Source organism: Delphinus delphis, chromosome 21 (assembly GCF_949987515.2).
Source record: "Delphinus delphis chromosome 21, mDelDel1.2, whole genome shotgun sequence".
Classification (NCBI taxonomy): domain Eukaryota; kingdom Metazoa; phylum Chordata; class Mammalia; order Artiodactyla; family Delphinidae; genus Delphinus; species Delphinus delphis.
This window is the reverse complement of record NC_082703.1, coordinates 26754068-26766821: the sequence shown is the minus strand read 5'-3', so window position 1 is coordinate 26766821 and position 12754 is coordinate 26754068. Positions and strand designations below refer to the sequence as shown.

The window sequence follows — 12754 nt, the reverse complement described above, 5'->3', positions numbered from 1 at the left end:
TCTGAATTTTTTTTATTGAAGTATGGTCAATTTACAATATTGTGTTAGTTTCAGGTGTACAGCAAAGTGATTTGGTGATACCTATATCTATGGATGTATCTATATTCTTTTTTTCAATTATTTTCCGTTATAGTTTATTACAAGAACCCATGTCCAACTTTTTATTCACGTATGTAACCAGGCAGATCCACAGCCTTAGCTTAAGTCCTCATATCATAATGTGTTTTTTTCATCAGTCTGTTTCTATTTTCCTCTATGCTATTTTAATGAATACTTTTCTATTTTTTCTGTTATCTCTGTTACGTGTTGCAGTCGCATGAGATCTTCCCAACGCTACTTATCTTAGTTATGGCATATTGCTGCTGCTGCTGCTATTACTATTACTACAACTAGTATTAGTACTGTTACTACTACTGCCATTAATACTACAGCTGGTAACTAGTACATATCGATTGCTTGTTATGAGCAGGCATTACTTTTTCATGTGTCATCTTCACAGTAGGTATTTTATTAAAGAAGTATTTTACACGTGAGGCATCTGAGGGTTAGATGGGAAACATAACTTGTTCAAGGTATTCCAGCTGGTAATTAGCAGAGGTCAGATCCACCGTCTTCAAATCATCCCTGTGTCCTAGAGAAATTCCTGCTGTGGATGTTTTCTACCACACGCATCCATTACTCCTCCTGAAATGCTCATTTTCTTGCATGTTCCTCAGGTCTATTGTATCTCTCTTCTTTTTTTCCTTAGTGCTATTAATTATTTTACATCTTCTATTGTCAAAACAGTGGCGTCCTCAAAATCCAGATTTCTGTGTCCCTTCCCTTGTCTTTTCACTGATCCCCTCAACTAAGTGATACTGTTTAAGGACGCTGTCCCTTGGATATCCTAAATATATTCCTTTTTCCCTATTTCTACCACTGTGTATCTGATACTCACTCCGTGGAAACGTTGCAGTCACTCTCTCCACTTTGCCCTGCTTGCCCCTTTTGTTCTGTCAGACTGTCTTTCACGTCTCTCCTTTCCCACGCCAGCTGTCCCGTTCCAGTTGTGTTTTCTTCTCACCCAGACCAGCTTCAAGTTGGTGAAATGAGCGCCACATCGAGAATCTCAGCCTTCATCCGACACTCTCCTCCTTAGTCCCGCTCCCAACACACACGTCTTCATCATCACCTGTGCTCTCTCGGCCAGACCACGTCAGTGACTCAACGAGAATTAAGTGCAAACCCTTGAAAACGCTGCCCCCGTGCTCCATCACCTCGTCTGAACTGACTTGTCCCCTTTCATCCGTTAGTGTTCCCAGACACAGATGTTATCCTTTTGTCTCCACGCGATGCTTTGCTTGATCTGACTTCCCAGAAGCCAGCTGTGTGCGTCTCCCCCAAGTGCTGTGTTCCTCACACCAAGCTGTTAGCTTGGCATCCCCTCCACGGTGGGAGTATTGACACCAGAAATCAGCAAACTCTACAAAGCAGGGTTTCTTCCCAAAGAGTTCCTTAACCAGCTCACCACTCCATGCCTAAATCCAAACTGTCACTCATTTTTTCCTGTTATGAAGTTTTCCCTTTCATCTCCGTTAAAGCCATAAATCTTACTTAGTTGTCAAGTTCACACTTAAGCACAAATTTTAGTCCCCTTTTTTTTAACCATTGCAACCCCTTTTTAAATTCTTTAAGAAAACCCAAGTCCTTTTGTCTTGAGCATTTATTTTGTTGCTATTTTATATTTTAACCTTACGTCTTCAGCGTTTCCTCAACTAGTTTGTAACCCCCAGAACATAATTCACAGTCATAAAAACTGTGTGACTATGTCCTTGCTTCTACCTTAAAATTATCCGAATCCATAGCTATTTACCCCTAATGCTGTGCCTAATCCCCCATTCAGACATTTAATAGAGGAGTGGAAATATGCTGGGCATCAAATGAGGAGTTATTATAAACTGGAAAATGCAAAAATAAATATTAACAGTAACTACGCCAGTTTCTGTTTTGCTCATACCTCCCCAAGCATTTTCTTCTGAATTGAAGGGTCTTTACAAATTTCACAATTATAAAACTTACAAAGTCAAAGTTGATGTAACAGTCAGCTCATAATCTTTCCTATGTTGTCACCAATTTATTAAATCCAAACCATATCAAGACGCTTTTATCATAATATTTATCTTTTCTTCTATATTATAGATTATTAAATTTATGCTTATTTCAGTGCTTGGGATAGTAACATTTCAAAGGGCATTAAATTTGATATAATTCTTATATGTAACAGATTTGAAAGATACAACACAGTTTGCCATTGATTTTGGGTAACTGGATCATAAAGAAAAAAGTCGATAATCGAATTCTTATACATGTGTAGATGTGGCATATCTAGAGGAGATAAATTAATTTCAGCGATATGGACTTAGATCATTTTAAAAAATGAAATGAGTGTATTTTCTGCTTCCCCAACATCCTAGATATTTTGTTCCAGGAATTGCTTGAGTCATCTTAAAGTGCTGCTAACAGTAACACCGCTGAATCTCTTTGCAATGACGCTTTCCTAGTGTTGACAATTTTACATTGTAACTCCAAGTGGCAGTATTTAACCTGAACAATGACACTTAAATGTATCATTTCTAGAGTCACGTGGTGCTCTTTAAAGAAAAAGGATATAGCCATATATTTAATAAAGTCAGTGCATAATGAAGTGGGAGGTCAGCCAGATTTACTTAAAGCTGATTCCCTTAAACAGGAGACCAGCATCAAACCGACTTCTTTCAAGGATGAGAGTTCAGGTTGTCTCCTTCTGGAGGTGTGTTTTTGTCTTCCTCATTTATCCTTGAGTTTTCACCTAAATGTCTGTATCTTCCTTCATCTCCCTTCATTATTGCACATTGTTCCTATTGTCCCTTCTGATCTTTACAAAGATGTACTGTTTCTGTATTTGCAAGTGTGGTGTGTATTTAGAGGAGAAACATAAAAAGGGGAAAAGAAAAAGAAAAAAAAAACTAGATCTACTTAATGACGTATGCTCCCAACTCAGAATTTAAATGCCTTCTTAATTTATGTTTCCCCTATTCTATTACTAAATCACAAAGACTATAATGTCACGGTCCAGGAATGATCATAAATGACTTTGAGCTCCAGGATAATAGAGGGCCGTAGCATATGAAATCCAAAAGAGAAGGTATTCTCCTTGAATGGAAAATTCGCACGGTGGGTCCTTATCTCCAGACTTGTGATAAGATTGTCCGAGAAGGCAGAAAGGAAGTAGGTCAGGAGCTGCGTTTGGAAAATGCTCCTTCGTAAGGAACCTGTTGTCTGATGTGGAGAAATCCCCAGGGAGAAGTGGTCCTGTCCTCACATTAGTCCACCATTAGGTGGGGAAGTTGTTCTGAAACCATGTCCCTTTGGTCTCTTCAGTGAGCATTTCCGTCCACTGAGGCTCTCCAATTCTGGATCTCGTTTTTGAAAGCATTAGTGTGATCTTACGTCAACTGTCTTATTCCATGGATATAATCACATAGGAAATGTATATATGTCTGGGGACATGAGCTATATCTCTGGTCCTGGAAAAGGCTAGGCTCCTTTACGCTCTGGAAAGATGATAGGATGGTTGCATCAGGCATATGCCGCCTGAAATAAGCCAACTCTAAGCAAACACTAGTCTTCTCAGCCAGAGATGCCTGCTCCCCCTTCCCCAAACATTACCTTCTGATGTGCCTTAATTCTTTCAGTGATGGAGCACTTTGTATTTGCCAAGTATGCTTCAGAAAATAATTCTTAGCAGCTACTGCAGAGCTGAGATCCCTAAAGTCATAGCTCTGGACATTCCCATTCACAGGCTGTCCTAAATAACTTACTTTTGTATATTCTACTCTTCATAGATTAGCCTGTATTAACATTATGTGCACGACTCATATGAACTACCCTAGAACGGCATCTAAAAATCATATGTATGCAGTGTCAGTTTGTAAATATGCTGAAACCCACAAAGGTATGATCCTGTGTATACCTCAAATCACCTTGAGATGTATGCAGGGAAAGTAATGGTAGTCTTGTTTTGAAGGTAAGGAACTAAAGCTTCAATTGTGTTGACATATGTTGGTTTATGACTTGAACTTTGTAGCAAGATAGCTGTCCTTCTGATTTTATCATTCTACTCTTACTAAATTTGATTAAGTAGCATTTGTACATAATTTAAAAATTTAATAATACTGAAGGGATTATAGTGAAAAGGAACATCCTTTTGAAGCACGCGTACTCTTAGGCTGTAGACATTTCAATAACATTTAACCGTTTTTGTCATTATTATCTTATATATGCTTATACTGTTCTTTCTTGCTTTATCAAGTTAAAACTTTTTAAATGGACATCTTGCAGTGAGTGTTACTGTAATTTTATCACTCCATTCACCATGTCTTGTTTCTTCCAATTTAATTTAGATTTCTAAACATTATAAATCTGAATAATGCACTTGACCGTTTATATCTTATTTCTTTCATTTTTGACAGCATCTTTCGCCTGTCCACTGTATAAGGTGTGACTATCACTGCCTCTGCTCTTTCCAGTAAATGTTCTAATACTTTCCTTCCTCTATGTGCTCTCAGCTGTAATAGCACTTCTGCAGTATCAAAGTTGTGAACATGTACGTTTTATTCTATGCTCGTAATTAAGTCCTTCTTAATTTGTCTGAAGGCTGGATAGCAATAAACAACATTCGTGTTGTTACAACTGCGTACATACTGTTCCAACATCATCATCCCTGTGCCACTCAAAGAGAGTTCAGATCAGATGAGTTCTTTCTTAGCCTAATTATTCATAATAATGCCACGATTACTTTTTTTCCCCACGTTTGGACCAAGACTTTCTCGTTCTGCTTGTTTAGTTAATGTAACATTAGCGGGCTCCAGTGTTACTATTGTCTGCTCTGCGTGTTAAACCCCAAATGCGCATTTCTGACTGGGGTTGGTTTTGATTGAGCGGTGATTTGGGGACTCTTGTGTCTGGCTTTCGGTCAGGGTTGGCAGCTCTGTCTCCATCCATTGGCAGAGGGAGGAAGGAGCCTGGGGTTGTTATGGGCAGGCCTCCCACACGTATATCGCTCTGGTTAGACTCAGTCGTGTGGGCGTCCTTAACTGCAAGGAAAGCTCGAACGAAAAGGCAGAAGAAAAAGCAGATTTGGTAAATGGCTGGCCTGTTGCCGTGACTGCCTTCTATTTGTCCTAAATTTTTGAATTATTTTTTTTCCCCTTGTTGATTTATAAAACTTATGTTTCATCCCAGTAATCCAGATATCTTCTACTTTACACTTATTTGAATTATTGCTGGGGATGAACTCTGTTTTTCATCCTGAAGGTCACTGACATTTCTCTAACGTAAACCAGATTGCATCGTATTTTGCATACACTCGTCTTCTGCGGTTCCTGAAGTCTCGGTCATCACCACCCTCAGCATATTGTACCTTCGTCCCCTTGTCTGTACCCCTTTTGCCCTCATTTCCCCAAATCCATCAGTTCCCTCTCCCTGTTCCCTCAGAGGGTCCAGCACTGGCTTGTAGATCTGTTATAAGGCAGTGTTTCTGACACTTCTTCCCTGTTCCACTCAACCTGTTCACTATTTTGTAAATCCTGTCTTCTTTTCTCTTTGTTTCATCTCAGACAGTTTCCTGAGAAAGGTTGCTTTGGAGGAAAACCCTTTGAGCTTTAGCATGCCTGCAAATAGTCCCTGTCTGCATCCGTACTGATGGACAGTCTAGCCGAGTATCAAATTATACATGGAAACCATTTCCTCCCAGAATTGTTAAAGCATCGTTTCATTATTTTAAGCATATTATTGGCTTCTGCTTGAAAAGAAATATTCCAAACTAGAAAAGTAATGTTTTCCAGGCATATGTCAAAAAAGAGAGAGAAAAAAAAAGCAGGTCTTTAAAAAAGCATCCATAAGTGAAACATTATTTGAGGGAAGATACTATATTCATAAGAGTAGAAGGATAACATACAGCATGGGGAAAAGCCAAAGATGTTCGGAATTAGCTAGGTTGTAGCCCAGAGCATCCTTCTTCTGTGTGATGGAGCTGGTGGGGGGCAGTGACCGTCATCATTCAGGCAGGGGCTCGGGGCTGTCCAGCTGCCACACGCCTAACCAAGAAAAACTCCCAGGTCCTCAGTATTTAGATCAGTGCTGTTCGCTAGAAATATAACGCAACCCACAAGTGGGAGCCAATTATGTAATTAAAATTTCCTAATAACTACATCGATAAAGTAAAAAGAAACAGGTGCATTTAATTTTAAGAATGCATTTTCTTAACCCAGCATAGTCCAAAGATGGCCATCTCTACACATAATCAGTATAAAACATTAATGAAGTAGTTTGCACTTTTCCCCGAGTCTTTAAAACCTGACGTGTATTTCACAGTTAAATCATTTCTCAAGGTGAACTAGCCGCATGTTCTCATTAGCTATGTATGTTAGTATCTACTGTTTCAGACAGCTCAGACTTAGCAAGCAGAAGAATTTTAGTTTTCTTTTTTTCTATCCACAACAATCGTTAATGTATGCAGAGTTCTGGTGCTGTGAGTACATGTCACTTTCACTTATGATGTAGGGTTCAGTATACAGTTGTAGTTTTATGATAAGGACTCATAAGAAAATGGGTCTGAAATACACACATGTATGCCATTCTCTGATTGGAATTCTCCCCTTTAACTTCTCGGCAATTGCTGAAACAGATTTGAGCTGAATGGTATCGGAAAGAAGAAGCCTAGTTTTACTTTTACTTTTAAGCAGAAGATCATGGTGAGCCTAGCTCTCCAGTAATCCAAAAAGATTTCTCAAAAGGAATCTCGTTTCAGATACTATCTTACTTTGGGAAGAAATGATATTGGGATCTAACGAACGAAGATTATGGGAAACTTTGAAGAAGAGGCTAATTAGCTATATAGTGGAGTTGGCAAAGAATTGGAAATAGCTTTGTGCGTGTATGGCTCCAGATGTATAAAAGAATAAAAATAAGAGTGATTCTAGGGAGAAAATAAACTAGGTTCAATTCTGGGACCTAGCAGTTATGGTCTATGCTACTGTAAGTACATTGGATTCCTCTCTCACACTTATTTTCCATCTATAAACTACTACATATACTACGGTAAGATGTTCGTACAGCAACCTAGCTACAGAGACCACACACCCAATTTCTAGACAGTATCGTCAATAGAAAAGCAAATGTTTTGAAAAGATTGATATTCTCAGTGTTAGTATGAGGATTAAGGGAAATGACATATGCAAAACATCCTGCAAAGTCTTTAACACATAAAGAAGGTGAATAAAGCACAGGTGATCTAGCATGATGCTTATGGGCTGTGCAGTGTTATTTTCTCTCTCTGTCGTCAATTTTCCTACCTGTGTAATAGTACCTATTTCACAGGTCTGTTGTAAAGATTAAATGAGATAATCCAGATAACATCCTTAACAGAGAACTCGACACAGTGAAGTTCTATATGTATTAGCTGTTGTAATTACTGTTTCTATCTTCTCCCCGCTCCAGTTTTGAAAGCAAATTCAGATTTAAGTGATTGGAGACAAATAGATTATAGGATCTCAGCGCTAGTAGCTCTTAAACAAATGGCTTTTCTGCATTACTGAAATTCTTTGGGGAAAACAAAACAAAACAAAACAACAACTACCAGGCTGATTTAAGAAGAGAAACTGAATGAATAGAGACTCAGACAAAGAGCCAGTTAAGTGCCTACTAAAGGGTGAGTCCGTGTCAGGACAGGTCATTGTGTTTTATGTGTCACTACTTGGGCTGCAATAAGGAAACAAAAGCCATGTATACAGCGTGCGTGTGGATACACATATGCATATAAATCGTATGACAGTATCGAAAATGTAGATTTGGCAATAGTCAGCTGGAGATTATTTCTAGATTCCTTTTCCTTAAGCGACTAATCAATCAACCTTTTTCTTAAGGGATCAATCAATCAAACTCAACGTATTTTTAATAAGGAACACATGGAGGAGCATCTGTTATCTAATGATAGACATTTCAGCTTGGTCACTCAAATTGTAGATTTTTAAGAAAAAGACGCGGTGATAATAACAGTTAAACCTGTAGCAATGACCAAATGTCAGACATCATTTACATGCTTTACAAATATTCTTGTGTTTAACTTTCACAATAACCCTGCAAGTTTTGTATTATCGTTGATCCTGCTTTTCAGTCAGAGAGACTCGGGCACAGAGACGTGAGGTGACTTTTCTGAGGTCACACAGTAGTGAATGGGAGAGTTGGAATCTGGGCCTGGTGTCTTATGCCATTGGGCACTGCAATGCCCGGCTCGTTGCCTTTTAATTTATGAGAATAAAAAAAATAGGTTCCTTTAAAGAAGGAACTTACATTTTCATTGGGGAACAAATATTTGAAGTTGGATTAGACTGACAAACATTTTCTTCTCGAGGGATTGGTGCTTGAGCCCTGAGGAATCTGGGAAGGGGCAGAGAGAACACGGCTTGTCTGGGAATGTCCTGCTTCTGAGGATGAAGCGTGTGCCTTGGTTTTCTCCGGGGGAGATGGAAGTTGGTGGTCTCTAGCATCCTCCCGTTTCTCCACCTGCTCCTTGGGCAATGCAGGAGAAGGTGTCTGGCAGACCTGCAAGCCCTTCAGAGATTACGAGCCTAAAAAGAGAAATATAAAGGCAGTAAGATGCCAGCAGGAAGAGTGACTGCCAGTCTCAGTATTTTCTGCAGAAGCCTGTGGTTCAAAGCAAGCACCAGCTAAAACTGTTTTCTGTGGGCTTGGTGGGAGCTACCACCAGCAACAGCCTCAGGGCTTTCAGATGAACAACATGATGTATAAACCCAGCTCAAGAGAGCCTTGAGCCCAAAGAGAGCTGTTTGGCAGTAGGATCTTTCTTATTATATTTTAAAGGCTAACGTATGACTTGCTGCAGCCGTTTCTTTGTAGAGTAAGTCAATCTTGGAGCACAGGAGGCAAGCAGGGATCCATTTGCCCCAGTCAGATGGTCTTCCTTCTCTGGGGAAGGCTTCTCTTTGCATGAAGTTGGTCCTCTTTCCTCTTTCTCTTTCGCAACCCTAAATCCTTCCCTACCGCCAATTTGTCCTCACAGGGATTCTCATGTGGGGGCAGAAAGGTGAGGCCTGAAGGATGCTGCTGGCAGCTGGGCTCCGTGAACCTGCAGGATACTGGTTCCAGGCAGAGTGGTGTTACGAGGCCCTTGAGACCAGATAGAAGCTACCTGAGACGTGATTGGCCAGTAACTCTTCCCTCCCTATTTTCCATTTTTGGCCAACAGAATCTTTTTCAGCCACTATGAATTACTAAAGAAGGAAAGCCAGGGGGAAGTAGAAATAGCATGGCTAAGCATTTTATTTAGACCAGATCTCTGCGGCAGGTGTTGCGTTATAAACTTGGCATACATTCGTTTATGTTTTCTTGTCCAAAAGTGTTCAAGGTTAATATTGATACTGAGAGTTTTCAGATGAGGGATCTAACTCCCTGAGATGTGAGGGATCCTGTCCAGGGCTGCAGACACAGTAGGTGGTAAAGGCCATTCTCACTTTGTGTCTTCTGCTTGGCGTGGGTAAGGAGAGGTGTTTTTGTTTTTTCCTTTTGTTCTGTTGAGAAGCGTGATCTGTAAACCACTGAAAAATAACCATAAGTGAGTTATGATCAGGGACTAAAACTGCTTACTCACCAAGACTCTGACCTTGTTTCTCTCTGTCTCAACAAAAGCATTTAAGATAAATATTCACCTAAAAGTGTCAAAACACAGTGTCACTGTTACTTGAGAGTTTTAAAGAGTGTAGGATACGGCAGCTGTTTTGCTTTTTTTGAAGAGTTGATGGATTTTATGCATTTCAGGACAGTTGTATTTCCTCGGAAGGATGACTGAGAGCATGCAAACATGCCACCAAGTAAGGTACCGGGAGCAGTCTCGGCAATACCTTTAATAAAACATGCTAAACAAGGGATGTCAGTGCCTGAAGCTGCAAGTTTCTTTAACTGATAAGCCTTACATAAGGTGACTGGAGATGACAACGTGGCACTGGCCAGCGCTTTACGAAATGTCACTCAGGGTGTTTAATTGCAGACATTCTGCCACTAGTGATGATGGGGAAGACAAATGCTGGGAGAACATGTAGCTGGAGGGGAGGAGAAGGGAGAGAAGTCATGCTTTTTGTGGGTACCGATCAATTCTGTGATATTTAAAACACAGCTGGGTTTTCATCAGTTATGTTACAGAGGTAACGTTGTAAAATGGATCTCAGATGATCTTTCTTGTCCGGACCAAGCATTGCAAAGTAAGATTGAATGAGGTAGTCTTCATTTAAGAAACTCAGATCTAAATAAAGTTTGAATGGCTTTAGACAAATGAGTTTTCAGCACTTTTCTTGCATACTGTGTAATAACCAACTCTAAGTCTTACCAAAATTGAAAAAAAATATCAATAACATATGTCAACATTATTAGAGTAAATCTGGTCTACATGGTTTGCATTTCACTGTGATACAAGGCTTTCTGATAAGCACTCTTTTTTTAAATATATATTATCTCATTAAATACAACCTTGGAACTGGTTTAAAGCATAGTCATAAGTGCCTGTGTACAAATCATTTTGTGGATCAATTTACAGTATTTTTCCATGATTTGTTTTTCCATGTAAGTACCGTATCAGGTTGCAGGGCTGAAATTGTCTAGTGCCCAAAAAAACACACGTCCAATTAAATGCCATTCATTGGGACAGGCAGTGATGGAGGTGTTTAATAGCGAGGACTTGGTCATTCAAGGTCTTGGTCATTCAAGGTCATTTCTTACTTACTAGCTCCACATCATGGACAAGCTGTCTGCAAAACCTCTGGTTCTGAATCTGTTGAATTGGATTAATGCTACTTTTTTTTTTATATAATTGAAGTATAGTTGATTGACAATGTTGTGTTACTTTCAAGTGCAGAGCAAAGTGATTCCGTTTGGATTATACATATATAGCTGGATTAAAACTGCTTTTAATTTCATGGGACTGGTAAAGTTTAAATGAGATGCTTGAAGTACTTAATACCAATAATAGCTATTATTATTGAAATCATTATCATTGAAGAGCTAGAATGGAACAGAAATGGAGACCGAAGGAGGCCAGTTCATCCTCTGAAAAGCTCTTAGAGACTAAAGTCATAGAGCATAGTGCATTGTTTTCTCTTTTTAAGATTGGTATTAAATCATAAACATTTCAGTTTTAACTGACAGCATTTTCTTCTCAATATCCTCAATATTATACAAAGGAATAGTTCTCTCTCTCCCCATAATTGAACATAATGATTGTTTCCAGTGTTTGCTTCTACACATAATGCTATAATTAGCGTCTCTGTACATATAACATTGCTTTTGTTTCTTCTGTTTGATTATTTCCTAAGGATAGAATTCTCAGAATGTTATTTATGCTTTGCAAATTTGCTGAACAAATTTCCATGCCACAAGTATTTTCACTACAGTTACTCTTGGTTTTGATGTTAGTATTTCCTTTTAAGTTGCTGAGAATTTACTAGCATTAAAATGATGCCCCGAAGTTGCTTTTTTTTTTTTTAATTGCCAGTAGAATATATCTGCTGTCTATTTGTATTTGTTCATTTGTTCTTTCAAGAAACGTTTATCCAGGAGAGACAAGATGTCAGATACATTTAACAGTCGGGTCACTAGACTTTTTCTGTCAAGGGCCAGATAGCAAATATTTTATGTGTTTCAAGCCATATGGTCTCTGTTTCCGCTACTGTAGTCAGTCATTTTAGAGCAAAAGTCTCCATAGACGCTACCTAAACAAATAGGCATGGCTGTTTCCAGTAAAACTCTATTTACAATAACAGATACTGGGCTGTATGTAGCCCACAGGCTGTAGTTTGCTTACATTAGTTCTTCGCTGGGGCTACAAAGCGAACAAAACTAGAAAAATGCCAACTGCCGTGAGAATATCTTAATGGGTAGAGGTAGACCACATAAATCGAAAAACAATGAGTAAAAACAAATATGTCACACATCCAATCGTAGTACGTGTTCACAGACGCTCTCACTAAGACAGTGACATTTGATTGAGCTGTGGTGACCAGTTGCTTGGTTTGCCCTGGACTGTCCTGGTTTTAGCGCCGGAAGCCCCATGTCCTGGGAAACCACTACCTTTGGCCAAACCAGCATTATTTGGACCCCTCGGAGAGGTGAGAGATTAAACTGTATGAGAATGTCAAGAGCGTGGTCCAGATCAAGGAATCAGCCAGGGTTTTGATCCTGAGTGACCCCAGGGTGAGTGGAGAATAATGCAGCAGCCAGTATGGTGGAGCGGACTGGACAGTGGTGTGGATCTGGGAGAAACGGTCAGAGAAGATGGGCGTTGAGAGATCCTGGGAGCCCCGTGGACCATCGTACAGACTTTAGCTTCTATTCTGAGCAACGCGGGAAGACATGGGAGGGTTTTGACAAGAGAAGTGGCATCATCTCATCTTGAACGTAAGAGCCTTACGCTGGCTGCTCTGTTGAGCAAAGAATATATGGTGGGAAGGGCAAAGTGGGAAAACCTGTTAGGAAGCCACTGCAGTCTTCAAGGTGAGGGATGATGTCATGTTGAGAGACAGTAGGAGCAGGGAAGGCTGCACAATGCATTTGGGTTAAGAATACAGCTTAGAAGGGTCACCTTTTCCGAGAGACTTCTCTGAAGACCTACTGGACAATAGATTCCCTCCCGCCTCTGACCCAGGGCACTCTTTATCCTATCGTTCTT

The 12754-nt window shown here is 39.7% G+C and overlaps 1 protein-coding gene across 1 annotated transcript in view; it reads left to right on the top strand.

The window, feature by feature from the left end:
- Positions 1–12754, top strand: part of CSMD1 (CUB and Sushi multiple domains 1) — a 1741289-nt gene that overhangs the window by 866725 nt on the left and 861810 nt on the right. The window lies entirely within an intron of this gene.